General features: G+C 40.3%; 1 protein-coding gene across 2 annotated transcripts in view; it reads right to left on the bottom strand.

The window, feature by feature from the left end:
- The window catches only part of PLXNA4 (plexin A4), a 1,056,784-nt gene that overhangs the window by 732,348 nt on the left and 312,944 nt on the right, over positions 1 to 11,492 (bottom strand). The window lies entirely within an intron of this gene.

Below are 11,492 nucleotides of genomic sequence, written 5' to 3'. Positions count from 1 at the left end.
AATACAATGAGATCAGTATATTACCAGTTAATTATCACTTGCCCTACCACCACATCATGACAACATTGTTTAGATATTTGATGTATTTCACAAATAGATTATTAGTATATGGCACTGAGCTGTCTGCCTCATTCCTTATGGTACATCCTGGGAGTGCGCTCTGTAACTTCAGCCCTTCCTTAATTAATATTAATCCTGTGTTCTGGGAGACATTCACTTTTCATAACGTCGTATCTATTTTTAGTGGAGTCCTGTACCTTCCTCCCGGAGTCCCAGATCACCAACAATCATCCCAATATAGCCCCCACCGAAGCCAGCAGCTGAGGGGCTCGATGAGCGCAGCAGTCATGGCTCATGACACTGGCTTACAGACAGGGCATTCTTCCAGTAGCCTGGCAGATCATTAAACTCTACCAGCATTTAGTATGGACAGCTGGCGGTGGGCAGGAAGGAATGTGTGCATCCTCCAGACACTATACACCTCCACACTTGCTTCATCTAGACTTATTAACCTTTTTGTTGTTCATGCGCCTCTGGTTTCACTAAGTGGGATAAGGTTCTGCACCCCCGGTCAGCTAGCTTTTTGTATTGCCACCATTGTAGATTAACAAGAAAAGATATCTCTCCTGTCAATTACTGCATATTTAGCTAGAGAACTGAAAGAGCAGGCGGACATAAAATCCGCTCAATTATTTCCAAAAGAAATGTGAGTCTTAGGATGGATACCCTACATGATTAATACTTAAAGGGGGTGCTCTCTTTCAAAAAATCTTAGTCACTGGATGCATTTTATTGTAAAAAAACAAAAAAATATTCTTTACACACTTTCCTTGGGTCCGGCACTGATTCTTTGCTGCTGCACTGATGCCGTCGACAGCGAGGCAGCCATTCATTGAGGTCAGCAGCTGTAAACGGGGCATTTGGTTTACACAGAAAGAGCCGCTGAGCTCGCTGATTGGTTACTGCGTTGTTGATGTGATGTGTGTGCCGCAGCCAATATCAGACATGGAGCAAATGCAGAAACTTAGTACTGGACTTGAGGATGGAAAGTAACTCATGATTTATTATTTATTATTAATAACAGACTGCACCCGGAGACCAAGATTTTCTGAAATTTGATAACCCCTTTAAAGAGTGAACCTGACAGGCAATCTGTCAGAAGGATCATCCCTCTTAGCCATCTATATGGACACGCAGGTGATAAAAAAAATAATAAATATCTTGGATCCAATGGCTTATTGCAGAGAAATCCACATTTTTCTTATTATGTAAATGAGATGTTACGATCCCTGGGTGGGACAGAGATCTTCCCAAGAGTTTGCTTCCAAAACTTATTTTAAAAACATAACGACTAGGGATTCGCGGACCTGTGGAAGTTCGGGTTCTGGTACCCGATCAAACTTTAGTCCAAAGTTTGGTTCAGGTACCGGATCTGTACTTGAACTTGAACCAGAACCTGAATCCCATTTACATCTATGCGGACACGAACTTTGGAGCTGTAAAATATCTCTCTCTCTTTTTCTCTCCCTCCCCCTGACTCCCAAACTAAACAGCTTCCTCAGGAAGCGGTATTTTGAACGCGAAACGCACGTCGGGGTACGTGGCTCAGGTTAAGGCAGGACTTATCATCACCATGGGTAATTATTAAATATGCTTTTACATACTGAAGTTGGGGAAAGCAGCGATGATTGTTGTACTATATGTCATGGCGGTCAGTACGAGTACATCCAGCTGTATGGATATGATACACTGCAGTCCATGGTAACATACTATTTACTTGCTAGCTACACCCCACATATGCATGTGTCCTGACCTTCCTTCGGCCTCAGTTTTTCACACCTGTGGATTTAATCACCTATTGATTCTAGAAAAACCCATATATTATATTTCTGTATTTTTGGTTTATTTGTTATGTATTAGTGCTATTTTTTGTACGAATAAAATTTTGATTTAATTTTATTGGCTATGTAAACTCGATTTTCTCCGTGATTATTGATAATTTAGTGAGTGGCCTTGCATATGGGTGTATGGCATTATACTACTGGTATTTTATTTATTTGTGGATCGATAGAAAAATTATCAATATATCCAAGTTACAATTACTGACCAGTTTCTTTGTAGCATTTTCCTTGACTTACAGAGTTGTCCACCATTGGATTAGCTTTTGTATCTGTCAACAGTTACCATGTTGTCTAAGAGAACATATTCCCATTAATCTCATTAGTTATATGTCTAATAGTGCTAATGATGACCACTAAGAAGAAATGTCTAACGGGGATGGATGTGAATTGGCATGGAGTTCTTTATGTGGGTCTTCCAGGATCGATGTCTCCAAATAACCCACTAGTGCTGCTCAGCACTATAAAGTAATAGAACACTGGGTAATAAGGTGACAAGTACCAGATATCACTTCATTTTAAGGCTCATGCAGACGAGAAGTGTAAATCGGACATGTGCCGTCCTATTTATAATCAGATAGCACAGAGACATCACACGGACCCATGTTTTTCAATCGGGCTTTTCTTGGCTTGATTGTCCGTGAGAAAAAAATCTCAGCATGCACACTTCCATCCTAGTTTCAGATGAGAATCACCCATCTTGAGGCCTATGGGTGCATAAAAAACACACAGATCCCACACGAAACATCCAATTTTAACAGATACATTTCTACTTTAAAACCTAGGAAACTGTATTTGGTAACGTACATTTTTTAGTGTAGATGTATGAAAACAGAAAAAGCACACGGATGTCGCACCAAAGTAAAAACCAGACAGACGGATGAAAGTCAGTGAAAATTAGAAAAAAAATTGTCTTTTCTGGACAAAACTCACATAATTTTTCATATACTCAGCTGTAGCCAACCTTTAGTCATGAAAAAATTCGTTTTGTGAGCTATCAATAGGAAAAATAACATAAAAGAAGGCAAGTTATGGGGATTTGAGATGCTACCTGCTAATGTAGCCTTTCTTAAAATGACAAGGACATCAAAATGCAGAAAAGTGTAACTGGACACTTAGGGTAATTGATGCTCAGAAATATACGCCCACTTGGCAGGTAACACGCACCATTAAATACTTGCATTTTGCTACACTTTTGCAGAGTTTTTGATGCATTTTTATGTGTGTTCCGCCATTCATTATAATGGGTGAAAAATCCTGCAAAAATTGAGGCACACAATATCATTCACTTTGCTTGTACAGTCAAACACCGCATTTTTCATATCAAAAATGTACAGGAAAAATGCAATAAAAATGTAACAAGTGAACATGTCAATAAACCTCATTTAGAGGTCAGTGATATTTCACATACATGAAAAAACAGTACAAAATACTGTCATCACTTGTCATGCTTCTGGATTCAAACCCTTGATTCTGTGGTCGGCTGAGCCACAACTGACACACATTTTCTTTGGGTGTTTTAGTTCTGTTATCTTTTCTGTCAGTTTTGTGGCTTATGCTACTTACCCTAGAGACATTCAGGGTAAGCTGCAGTCGAGTGGGGGCGCCATTGCGTTATCTTGGGGTGCCAACCTCTGCAGTCAGGCAGGGACTGACCAGGGTCAGAGAAGGGCTTTTCCTAGTCTGAACAAGGACCTGTCAGGTTCAGGTATTTTCCTTCCTGGTTTGTAAATTACCCATGTGAATCCCTAACATCAATATGTTAGATCTGAGCTACATTAGTTTTTGGTCAGTGTGTCAGTTTTTACCATGAGTGCTTCATCTGTAATTTTTCATGTATGAAAAAAAATAATATAAACAAACTGGAAAGCTTTGCAGTGCTAATTACGGACAGCACACAAACTGCACACTGATGCCACAAGAATGCTGTCTGTGATTTTCACAGGTCTATAGGTTTGTACTGGTAATTTTGATCTGTGACGCGGATGAAAAATGAAAACATCTCTGGGATTTTTTTGCAAATACAGAAACAAAACATGGATGTGTGAACAGCTCCATAGATTATAATGGCTATGCGATTATCTGCGAATACCACAGATAAACACATAAGTGAAAAATGGATGTCTGAATGAGGAGTTAACACAAGTAAAAGCCATTGAATTTGAAAAATATAGTCACAGGAGACAGGAGCAGGATCGTTGCTGCAGGAAGCCGATGGTGGCAGGAGTGGAGTGATGCTGAGGGCCTTGGGTTGGGATGAAGAGGTGTCCCGGCAGTTTGAGGCAAGAGCAGAGTCCCCACTGCACGCATTGACCTCATGGTGGGCTTCAGGAAAATGGTGCTGTTGTGGGGGCATGCACAGGTTTAGATCTCCGCTCAATGACAAGCTGAGATTTCAATCTGTGCATATGCCACCTCAGGTGCCTCCTCATACCAGCCCAGAGCCCACAGCTTCTGCCTCCTGTGACCTCTCCCCACCGCCGCTTCTGCATGGATTCAGCAAAATGATGGCCGCTTATTGTTTAAATATAAAATTCCATCAAAATGTTAGAAAATAAAAAAATCCTTATATTCACCTCTCTGGCCCCTTCATTCCACCGCCATCCGACCAGTCCTCATCTCACCTTCCGATAGGTGGTGGCGTTAAAATTCAGGAGGCCTCGGTTACAAGAATTTCCAGGGAAAAACAGTGTGAACAAGCAAATGAAAATTTTGTCTGATCCTGTCATCTCTGAAGTATACGACAAAATATGTATAGTCGCAATACATGACAATAAAAGGAAGAGAATATTTGAAACTGTAGCTACTGCGGAAAACTGTAAGCTCAATTGCATATTAATAGTTACAAACCGCACTTCCATTAATTCCTCCTAAGAAAATGCAATGTCTATAGGTATATAATTATAAATATATCATGGACACATATACTGTAGCCACTAAACTCTGTATCAATTCTTAATAGAGGTGAAGTGAAATGCCCCTCCGTCACTGATACAAATGGCTCTTTAGAAGAGGCAATGTCTGGCTTTTTGCCAGCAATTAGAGCTGGACTCAGAAACCCTGCGAACGGTGGTAAACGTGGTGAAATCATTAGCCGGGGCTGGGAGAGAAAGCATATTATTCTTTTTTCTTTTAATTAGGGATCTTAGTCATCTTTAGAAGTGAGAAGCAGAACACTGCACAGGAGGAATTGCCTCATTGATGCCACATTGGATATGGAGTCACAGCAATGAACTAGGGAATAAGATTAAGACCATTCTACGTGTATTAAAAATATTCATCTTCTACAGCACTGCATACTTAAATTCATTAATTCATACACTACTGGGGCATGTCTACTACCGAGCAACTATTCCTAAAATAGAAGCCAAATGTGATTTCACACAAAATCCCAAAAATTATTTTTAGATGGAAATTATCATGGGTTTTCACTAGATATGGTTTGGATGCATGCCGCACATTTTCAAAGTGAAGATTCATAACTAGCCTAGAACTTGGCACTACTGGCATGGTATACTGACACTTGAGAAATGTGTCTTCCTCTTGTTTTAATGTTCAGCAGAAGATAATTACTAAATCTAAGTAATCATTAATATTAACTTTATCTGTATACACTCAACAATTGGGCCTACCACACCAAGACAGGAATCAATATTGTACATACTTGCCAACATTGAAATGCCAAATCATGGGACATTTGAGACCCACCTCTGATGCGCCCAGGAAAACCCTAAAAATGCCAGGTGTTCTCACAAGTTGGGACTGCTGACATAATGCATATGGTACTGATTCGTCAAGACTGATGTTCTGCATACCAGTCTTTATAAAGTGTGTTCTTAGCTAAGATGCACCAAATTCATTAAGAGGGTTGCCTCTTAATTAGAGTTGAGCGAATTTGTTCGGATTCGGTTTTGAATATTGTTTTTGCAATATTCGTCGAGCACAGCAGAACGTCATTAGAGTCAATGGGAGTAGAAATCACCGAATACCACGAATAAGGAACCAATATGGTACGAATATGGCAAATTCAGATTCAGCGAACACCTGATGAAGTTGACGCTCCTTTCAACTGTTGTGCACAACCGTCAGAGATGTATGACTGACTGTCAGGGACTGGAGTATATTTCTGTCTTAATTTACATCACTCTTGTGGTGTAAAATATAAATCATAATGAATTTGTCATCAGACATGCATGGCCATGCACCATTCAGCACAAGTTTCTCACACTTTTCAAAAATTGGGCAGAGCTTTCAAAACAAGCACTAATACAGCAGAAAACTGGCAAAAACTGCTTGATTAGTCAGATCATTTGTATTCATTATGTCTTTAGCTCATTGTAGAAAATACCTCTATGATCCACACTCAAAGTTACAGACTAGGCATCGGTTTCCTCACTCAGTAAATTCGGTCAATTACTGGAAAAATCATTTGTTAGACCGTAGCTGTAGAGGAGGAGAAATGTATTATTCCATTCTTAAATTCGTTAGTTAGATAGCTTTAAGCTAGACCAAACAGACAAAAGTTAAACTACATTTATCACATCAATGCACCATGTGTTCGGCATGTTGCTATTTTTTAAGACAATTTTCTATTTGCAATACCTCTTCTTTGTCTTACCAATTGTTTGCCATAACAATGTGGCGCTTTTTAATAGTTTATTTAAAACATCACCTTTTCTAGACACATTTTAAATCTGTGCAGTGATACACAAAAAGTATCTGAAGTGAAAAAAAAATCAGAGGCAAGGTGTATATTCCTGTGTTTTAACAAACTGAGACAAAATTACGGTATAGCACAATTTAGCTTAGTGAAACTTCCCCATTATTTTGACTTTTTAATGTCTTACAAAGAACCCAAAATGACATTGACATAGCATCTAACAACTGTAACATTTTAGATCAGCATACAGACAGTTAATGCATGTGCACTTTTTTTTTTAAGTCACCAGAACTTAAGCCCATTGCTGGCATTTTGTTACCAGCTAATTAGCTCAATTTCTCAAAATTGTAATTTAAAGAAAATTGCTAATTATGCTTTACAAAGAAAAAAAAGTTTTCCCTTATTAGCAGAACTACACAATGGAAAATGCAAAGGTCAACGAAAGTGTTCTTGGTATGCTTAATGCGGCTGATTAAACCTGCAGTTGGGTTCTTAATTCAATTTTGTGCATGTAGTAAAGTCTCAGGTTGCCATCATCAATTCCTAACTAAAACAGTGTCAGAGCACAAGATAAGAGAACCTGGATCTTAGTAAAGAAAGCAGCCTGAGCACTGGGTCACTAGGGACAAATACTGGGATAATTTAGATTCACTTCAATTTTCTGCTTGGATTTTTTCCGTACTTATATAATTGGTGAGATTCATCAACAGAATGTGCAAATGAGAAGAAGCCAAAGTCAAAAAGACTAGCTGTTAGACGAAATATAAAACCCAGGTTTCTACATCTCTCCCACAATATAATTGAGGCCAAATTGCAAGAGAAAGGTATATAGAGCCCAGAAAATGTGTGTCATGACACCAAATTTTGGAATTTGTGCTTGAGAAAATGCAGGTGTAGGTAAACACCAATCCTGTTTCGCAGCGGCTCACAGATTATTGCCACAAAATTTCAGTAGCTGGTTTGTAAAGTTTACAAAAAAACTTGTAGAACAAAGAATCCATGATTGATGACTACAATAGTTCACGACCAGTAAAGAGCAAATCAAATTAACTTTTTCGAAAAAAGAAATAAAATTCACTCCATTTTTTTTTTGTGATTTGCATTGGGCAAATCCAGCTAAATAGTGGCCACCATTTTTCTGATTTACTAAGGGTGAATAAGGGGGTTAAAAAATTATACTCAACTCTAACCTAAAGATACAATTTTCACTACATCTGAAGACAAGAAGACACAAGAACCACCAGGAAGAGATTAGATGACATGGTGGAGAGCTTCAGCAGCGGGACAAGTGTGAGGTGAGGTGAGTATAACTTGTGCTTTTCAGAACTATCCAGATTCTAACCATAACATGACACATTCAATGCACATCAAACAAAATAAATGCATATATATATACAGTGCCTACAAGTAGTATTCAACCCCCTGCAGATTTAGCAGGTTTAATAAGATGCAAATAAGTTAGAGCCTTCAAACTTCAAACAAGAGCAGGATTTATTAACAGATGCATAAATCTTACAAACCAAAAAGTTTTGTTGCTCAGTTAAATTTTTATAAATTTTAAACATAAAAGTGTGGGTCAATTATTATTCAACCCCTAGGTTTAATATTTTGTGGAATAACCTTTGTTTGCAATTACAGCTAATAATCGTCATTTATAAGACCTGATCAGGCCGGCACAGGTCTCTGGAGTTATCTTGGCCCACTCCTCCATGCAGATCTTCTCCAAGTTATCTAGGTTCTTTGGGTGTCTCATGTGGACTTTAATCTTGAGCTCCTTCCACAAGTTTTCAATTGGGTTAAGGTCAGGAGACTGACTAGGCCACTGCAACACCTTGATTTTTTGCCTCTTGAACCTGGCCTTGGTTTTCTTGGCTGTGTGCTTTGGGTCGTTGTCTTGTTGGAAGATGAAATGACGACCCATCTTAAGATCCTTGATGGAGGAGCGGAGGTTTTGGCCAAAATCTCCAGGTAGGCCGTGCTATCCATCTTCCCATGGATGCGGACCAGATGGCCAGGCCCCTTGGCTGAGAAACAGCCCCACAGCATGATGCTGCCACCACCATGCTTGACTGTAGGGATGGTATTCTTGGGGTCGTATGCAGTGCCATCCAGTCTCCAAACGTCACGTGTGTGGTTGGCACCAAAGATCTCGATCTTGGTCTCATCAGACCAGAGAACCTTGAACCAGTCAGTCTCAGAGTCCTCCAAGTGATCATGAGCAAACTGTAGACGAGCCTTGACATGATGCTTTGAAAGTAAAGGTACCTTACAGGCTCGTCTGGAGCGGAGACCATTGCGGTGGAGTACATTACTTATGGTATTGACTGAAACCAATGTCCCCACTGCCATGAGATCTTCCCGGAGCTCCTTCCTTGTTGTCCTTGGGTTAGCCTTGACTCTTCGGACAAGCCTGGCCTCGGCACGGGAGGAAACTTTCAAAGGCTGTCCAGGCCGTGGAAGGCTAACAGTAGTTCCATAAGCCTTCCACTTCCGGATGATGCTCCCAACAGTGGAGACAGGTAGGCCCAACTCCTTGGAAAGGGTTTTGTACCCCTTGCCAGCCTTGTGACCCTCCACGATCTTGTCTCTGATGGCCTTGGAATGCTCCTTTGTGTTTCCCATGTTGACCATGTTTGAGTGCTGTTCACAAGTTTGGGGAGGGTCTTAAATAGTCAGAAAAGGCTGGAAAAAGAGATAATTAATCCAAACATGTGAAGCTCATTGTTCTCTGTGCCTGAACTACTTCTTAATACTTTAGGGGAACCAAACAGAATTCTGGTGGGTTGAGGGGTTGAATAATAAATGACCCTCTGAAAAAACTTTTCCCAATTTAAAAAAAAAATAAACAAAGAAATAACATTCTTTTTTGCTGCAGTGCATTTCACACTTCCAGGCTGATCTACAGTCCAAATGTCACAATGCCAAGTTAATTCCAAATGTGTAAACCTGCTAAATCTGCAGGGGGTTGAATACTACTTGTAGGCACTGTATATATATATATATATATATATATATATATATATATATATATATATATATATCTACTATATCATTGTCTAAGGGGTACTTCCGTCTTTCTGTCTGTCCTTCTGTCTGTCTGTCTTTCTTTCTGTCACAGATATTCATTGGTCACGGCCTCTGTCTGTCATGGAATCCAAGTCGCTGATTGGTCTCGCCAGGTGCCTGTCATGGTAGCCGCGACCAATCAGCGATGGCCACAGTCCAATTAGTCCCTCCCTACTCCCCTGCAGTCAGTGCCCGGCGCCCGCTCCATACTCCCCACAGTCACTGCTCACACAGGGTTAATGCCAGCGGTAACGGACCGCGTTATGCCGCGGGTAACTCACTCTGTTACCGCCGCTATTAACCCTGTGTGACCACGTTTTTACTATTGATGCTGCCTATTCAGCGTCAATAATAAAAACATCTAATGTTAAAAATAATAAAAAAAATAAAAAATCATTATATACTCACCATCCGCCGCCTTTCCTGCTCCTCGCGACGCTCCAGTGACCGCTCCATGCAAGCGGCAGGTTCTGGTGGCAAGGATGGTCTGCGAGAAGGACCTGCCATGACGTCACGGTCATGTGACCGCGACGTCATCACTGGTCCTGCGTGCCTGCGCGTGAAGGACCTGCCGTGACATAACGGTCATGTGACCGTGACGACATCACACCCTGGGACCGGAAGCTGCCGCCTGCACTGCACACAGGCAACAGAACTACTACAAGGCACCCTCGGAAGGTGAGTATATGTTTATTTTTTAACCTGTGACATACGTGGCTGGGCAATATACTACGTAGCTGGGCAATATACTATGTGACTGGCCAATATACTATGTGGCTGGGCAATATACTACGTGGCTCTGTGCTGTATACTACGTCGCTGTGCAATATACTAGGTGGCTCTGTGCTGTAAACTACGTCGCTGTGCAATATACTACGTGGCTCTGTGCTGTATACTATGTAACTGGGCAATATACTACATGGCTGAGCAATATACTACATAACTGGGCAATATACTACATAACTGGGCAATATACTATGTAACTGGGCAATATACTATGTGGCTCTGTGCTGTATACTACGTCACTGGGAAATATACTACGTAACTGGGCAATATACTACGTGGCTGGGCAATATACTACATGGCTGGGCAATATACTACGTGGGCTGTGCAGTGTACTACGTGGGCTGTGCAATATACTACGTGGACATGCATATTCTAGAATACCCGATGCGTTAGATGGGCCACCATCTAGTATATATATATATATATATATATATATATATATATATATACACCAAGTGGGAATTTTATCATTTGGCAAAATGAAAAGTGAATCGACAGGATAAAAATCTAAAGTAAATTAAAATCATCATGTAATATCATCAGGGAGGCATCTGACTGGCTCCAAATGCATTCTGCAGTAGGGCAACAACCCCAAACATACAGCCACTGTCATTAAGACCTGTATTCAAGAGAACAATTCCTGAAAGTGATGATATGGTGTCTAGAGCCCTAATCTGGACATCATTGACTCTATCTGGGATTACATAAAGAGGCAGAAGGATTGCACAAACCTCCACACACACAGAGGATCTTTGGCTAATTCTCCAAGATGTTTGGAACAACCTACCTGCTGAGTTCCTTCAAATTGTGTGCGCAAATGTATCTAGAAGAAATAATGATTTGATGCAGTTTTGAAGGCAAAGGATGGTCACAACAAATATTGATACAAAAAGAATTAATCTGATCAATAAAAGGCATAATGAAAAAAAAATCAAAATGCCATAATTACACTTTTTTGGTCACCGCAACATTGCATTTAAATGCAATTATGGCTGATCAAAAGAACGTATCTACACCAAAATGGTATCAATAAAAACATCAGCTTGGCATGTGTTGCTATTTCAATGTTAAGGAGTGTGAGA

This window comes from Ranitomeya variabilis, chromosome 5 (genome assembly GCF_051348905.1).
Source record: "Ranitomeya variabilis isolate aRanVar5 chromosome 5, aRanVar5.hap1, whole genome shotgun sequence".
Taxonomy (NCBI): Eukaryota; Metazoa; Chordata; class Amphibia; order Anura; family Dendrobatidae; genus Ranitomeya; species Ranitomeya variabilis.
Note: the sequence above shows the minus strand (reverse complement) of the source record. Positions and strands in the feature narration are given on the sequence as shown.